Genomic DNA, 6,043 nt, shown 5'->3' on the forward strand with positions numbered 1-6,043 from the left:
TGAATTATATTCGGCTGAATTCATTATAGCTGAATTATATTCCATTGCATATATATCACATTTTCTTTATCCATTTATCTATCGACAGACGCTTAAGTTGTTTCCATGTCTTGGGTATTGTAAATAATGCTGCAGTGAACATAGGGATACAGATATCTCGTCAAGAGAATTATTTCATTTCCAGAAGTGGCATTGCTGGATCGTATAGTAGTTCTAGTTTTCATTTCTTGAGGACTCTCCATACTGATTTCCATAGTAGCTGCACCAATTTCCATTCCCACCAGCAGTGCACAAGGGGTCCCTTCCTCCACACTCTCATCAGCACTTGTTATCTCTTGTCTTTTTTATGACAACCATCCTAATAAGCATGAGGTGATACCTCATTGTGGTTTTGATTTGCATTCCCCTGGTGTTGAGCACCTTTTCATCTACCTGCTGGCCATCTGATTGTCTTCCTTGGAAACATATCTATTCAGATCCTTTGCCCATTTTTTAATTGAGTTATTTGGTTTTTTGCTACTGAGTTGTATGAGTTCCTTGCATATTTTGAATAGAAACCTCTTAGCGAATATATGGTTTGCAAATATTTTCTCCCATTCTATAGCTTACCTTTTCATGCTGATGGTTTCCTTTGCTGTGCAGTCGTTTTTTAGTTTGATGTAGTCCCACTTGTTTATTGTGCTTTTACTGCCTTTGCTTTTGGTGTCAGATCCAAAGAAACCATCACCAAGACTCTTCCCATTCTGTTTGCATGTGTCTCCCTGCCCTCTGGGAGCACCTCATTCTCCCAACCACCCCGACTCCCTCTCTGAGACTTATGGGGAGAGGCTGACAGTCTTCTCTCTCGATGATGCCAAATCCTGGATTTTAGCTTGAAATAATTGTTCTCCTTTCCCAGTTCTAAATCCAAGCCTTCTCTGGATTATTTTGTGCAAGGCATGTTTCGTATAAACTCTTTGCAGCTGGGACTTTTAAAAACCCAATTTAAGTATTTAACCTTTTCACATAAATTGTTACCTCCAATATGTTTAGCCTTATTTATGCCATTTTGTTTGTGTTTTCTGTGTAATGTTTTCTTGTTCTTTCTTATTTTGCTCCTTTTCAGCCTTGACTGAATTTGTCTGTTCCTTCTTCTTCTCTAATGATATGAAAGGTATGCACCCTTTTCTACTAATTTATTAATAAGCACATACAAACTTCTTTTACCAGTGTTGAGAATTAACACTGTCCCACTACCCTCTAAACAAAACAAGATGGTAAATCACCTTCATGTCCCCTCCTTCTTTATCACCTTTTATATTTTCTCTAAATCATCCAGAATTTAGCTCCAGATTATTGATTTTTATATTATGTGTCTCTTTCTTCTGACTAATGTCTTGACAATACATTTTGTCTACAACCATACTCTAAACAATTAATCGTTTTATTCATTTCTTGGTTTACCAGTTTTTTTAATCCTAAGTTTTCCAATTTTTTTTATCCTGTTTTTCTCTTTTGCCGATGCGTTTCGTAATTTCAGAGGAATCCATCTCTAAGCCATTCTTTTAGAAAGTTTTGAGTGTGGTAACCTTTCTGAATCCCTGCATTTCTGCAATTGTAGTTCATTCTGCCCTCACAGAATAGGTTGGCTGGGCCTGGAATTCTGAGTTCAAAATCATTTTCCCTCAGAACTCTGAAGACATTATTCTACAATATCCCCCGTTATAGATGAGAAATATGGTGAGGGATGATTCGTATTCTCATTGCTACAGATTCCTGTTTTTTCCTTAAGCTTCTTAAGCTTAAGCTTCCCTCTTCATCTTTGGACTTTAGAAATGTCACCTGTATGCTGTATGTGTCTAAGTGTAAGACTTACTCTCTCTCTCCTTGTCTTGGCACGTGGTGACTAATGTCTTTCTTCAACTCATGCAAATTTTCTTGTCTTCTTTCATTATTTCCTGTCTTCCATTCTTCCTCCCCTTTCTTTTTGAAATTTCTAACAGAAGGGTTTTAGTATTCCTAGATGTCTTCCATATTTATTAACTTATTAACTTTTCTCTCATACTTCTTATTTCTTTAACTCTTTCCATTGTCAGTTTGATGTTACAGCTGACTAATTTGCTTTTCAGTTATTGTTTAGTCTTCTATTCAGCCCACCTACCCAGGTGGGGGATTGGTTTGTCTGTGGATAAATCATGTATTTGATTTCCAACAACTCTAATTCTTCTTTTCAGATGTCATACCCTCTGGAATATATATTAGGGGAATAGTTACTTTAAAGTCTTCTTCTAGGGACTTCCCTGGTGGCACAGTGGTTAAGAGTCCGCCTGCCAATGCAGCTGACACAGGTTCGAGCCCTGGTCCAGGAAGATCCCACATGCTGCAGAGCAACTAAGCCTGTGAGCCACAACTACTGAGCCCACGAGCCACAACTACTGAGCCTGAGTGCTGCAACTACTGAAGCCCGCACGCCTAAAGCCCATGCTCTGCAACAAGAGAAGCCACCTCAGTGAGAAGCCCACGCACCGCAGCAAAGAGTAGCCCCCATCACCGCAACTAGAGAAAGCCCACATGCAGCAATGAAGACCCAATGCAGCCAAAATAAATAAATAAATTAAAAAGTCTTAAAAAATAAAAGGCTTCTTCTACTGTCTGCAATAAAAATTTTTCTGTAGCGGTTAATTTTTCTGCTGATTTTTGATGCTTTTTGTGGTCAATTTATTCAAATGTTTGGTGAGTTTTGATATTGTTTACTCTCCTGACAGTGAAAACCATTTCCAATTACAGGAAACCTAGCTTCAGTCACTTTCCTTTACTGTCTTGTGTCCAAGCAAGCATTTCTCTAGGGTGTGCGTGTAGTTCATCTTCTACATTTGGGACACCCCTTCCTTCATGGTAGCTGTAAGTGACCTCGGGCACTGCCCTAATTCTCTGATCTGGTGCCCACTCTAGTTCTCCACGTGTCAGAATGACCGCATCAGTGGGGACAGACGGCAGAAGCCACTGTGAGGGTGGAGAACCCCAGCAGCTGCTCCTCCGCCCTTCACTCATCTCCCCATGTAGAATCTTAGGGTTATTGTGGGGTTTGCTAGAAAAAAATAATTTCTTTGGTGGTCCCAACTCTCCTGCATGGTACCACAAATTCCACTGCTCTGTTAGGTTTTTCCATAAATCTGATCTCATCTGTCCTACCTATTTCAGCCATCCCCACCGATCCAGTCTATGAAGATACCTCAGCCAACTTTCCAGTACTCCTATGGATTCGTTTTCATTTCACATTTCTTCTGAAATATCAGTAGGATTTAGAAGACGAAAAAATAAGAAGAAGAAGAAGGAAACACATCAACCAGTCATTTATACTAAACCTTTTTTCTAAATGCCAACCCCTATAGACATGTTCAATTGTCGATGGCAAATGGACACTGAAAAATCACCCAGAGTGGGATCACACCATGAGAAGAGTGAGGTCTATTTTAAGGACTGAATGATCTTGACTTTGCAGCCTGGTAGGTGCTGGACATGGGTGGGGACTAGAAAGATGATTCTGTTGGGAATAGAATTGCGAATTTATTGGCCAAAAAAAAGTGAGGCGTGTCTTGAAGGTAATGATCCCATGTGTTGTCAGACATGGCAGGAGGACCACATCCACTCTCGTGGGGCTCTTCACGCCTGGCTGTTTCAGTCTCCTGGACCTTTGCTGAAGTCTCCAAACTGCCCTTCCTTCTTCCAGGCAGATCTCCATCCTGTTCACACCAACCAGCCCTTCTCCTTCATACCTATCTCTCCTTCCCTGTGCCCTTGACCCCTCCTCCTGGAAATGCTTCCTTTAATTACCCTCCTGTCTTGTGAGGCTTCCTTTCCTACAAAGTACCCAGATCTGCTCTATTCTTAGAACAAAGCACAGAACCATAGTGAACAGAAATGATAGAATGTTTTCAAATAGCCTGGACTGTTTTTTAGATTTATCCCATTTGAATCACCCTCAAAAGAAATTCTAAATTCAAAAAAAAAAAAAAAAGAAAAAAGAAAAGAAATCATATTCATATATTTTAGGTGTTTAAATAATATTTAATGTGGTCAATGTGTTTGTTTTCAATAGATACCAAATTTTGTTGTATAGAATTGAATTTTTCTGTGCTATGTGCTCACATTATGGAACAATGGGGCCCCTCGTATGATACACATAGTCATCACTTTTCCGCATATTTTGCTGAATTTTTAAAGGGAGGCAACATGGCAAAGCAGAAACCAGGGCACTAGGACTCTTGGGTTCTAGACCAGCCATTACCTAGCTGTGTGAACTGTGGGGTCTTCGGTGAGTCACTTGTCCTCTCTGGGTTTTAGTTTTCTGGTCAATAGCAAGAAGTTATGACTTTGAAGACCTCTCCTGCCCCCAAATTCTATACTTTAGAGATTAAATACTGGAACTTTCACAATTTTAAACCACACAACTTGTAATTGTAACTTTGTTCCTTTGGGAAAACATAATCTGCTTTATTGCTGCTTTAGGACAGGATTTGCTGGACTACACTGTGATGAAAATCAAGGATTCCCTGCCTTAAATCCCTGACGGGATTATGGACTCAAAGGGCAAATCACTGTTCTTCTTTTTATTGAGAACACTGTTGACTTAACTCATTACTTAACTTTGTTTAGCTCATTAGTTTGCTGGGTAAATGACAGTACTAATCTTGGAAAGATGCATTTAGAGTTGAATTCAGTTTTAAATTATGAAAAATGCCACATGAAACACTTTCCACGCCAAGCCTCTTTCTGACCAGACACAAATATAGCAAAGGTCAAGCATTTCTATGTGTGCACGAAGCTTAAGCCTCGTCCCAGCTAGACTGGGAGGGGATAACGGTCTCAAGTGTGGGAAAGGATAAACATTTATATAGCACGATAACCCTAAGGAGTAACTACAAAACCTAACTTCAAAGCAAAGCAATTTTACATTCAAATGTTTAGCAAGACAAATCTGCGGGCAAAATGTTCCAGCTAACTCCAACCAGTGGATGTTGGAAGACCCATACAACTTTGCATCCCACATGTGAGCACGCAGGACACACATGCGGGCACACACACAGGTGTGGAACACACACATGTGGGCACACACAGGTGAGGGCACACAGAGAGCTGCCCTCAATTGTTCTCATCCTTCAGTTCCCTGCTCACACCCCCCTCCTCATGAAGTCCTCACAGAACACGCAGCCCACTCGGATTCCCCGTCTCCAAGAGCCTGTGGTGTTTTCAGTCTCTGATATATATGTAGTTTAGAACATAATTGTTCTCTATTGCTTTGTTCTGTGAATTTTATTTCCTCAGCTATTCTGTAGCATATCCTCCATTACATCCCCAACAGCATCTAAGAGAGTTGAGTATGCGGTCAAGGCTTAAATCATATTTGTTCATTAATTAACCCAGTATCACAAAGTTTGGATTGGGTTATTTGTCCAAAATGAGGACAAATTTGTATTCTTGCTCAGTTCCACCCAATATTTCCAACTCTGTGTGTGCATGTGTAATTTTCAGTATGCCCCTTAAAGAACCATTTTCTTACATTAAAAGAATTCTAAAATACTATGATCACACTTAGAAGAATCAATAACTCCATATTCAAGCTTCCCCAACTATCTCAAGAATAGCCTAAATTAAGAGATAGCTTGTCTAAAGTAGGATTCAATCCATAGTGCTATGCCTCTTAAATCTATTTTAATTTCTTTCTTGTCACTAACTTGTTGAAAGGAGTAGATCAGTCTTCCCCAAGAATGTCTCATTTTTAGGATTTGTCTTGTTACTTGCTTCTGGTGTCGTTTAGCTTGTCCCCCTGTGTCCTGTATTTCCTGTAAATTGGAAGTTACAACTATAATCTAGTTCAATACTGTTGGCAGAATACATCGTCGATGATGGTGTGTGGTTTCTATTTACCATACAAGGGGACATGCTATCCGGCCGTCTCGTCGTTAGCGTTAAGACTAATCCCTGGGGCTTCCCTGGTGGTGCAGTGGTTGAGAATCTGCCTGCCAGTGCAGGGGATGCGGGTTCGAGCCCTGGTCTGGGAAGA

This window comes from Balaenoptera physalus (assembly GCF_965194825.1).
Source record: "Balaenoptera physalus genome assembly, chromosome: 21".
In the NCBI taxonomy this organism is placed as follows: domain Eukaryota; kingdom Metazoa; phylum Chordata; class Mammalia; order Artiodactyla; family Balaenopteridae; genus Balaenoptera; species Balaenoptera physalus.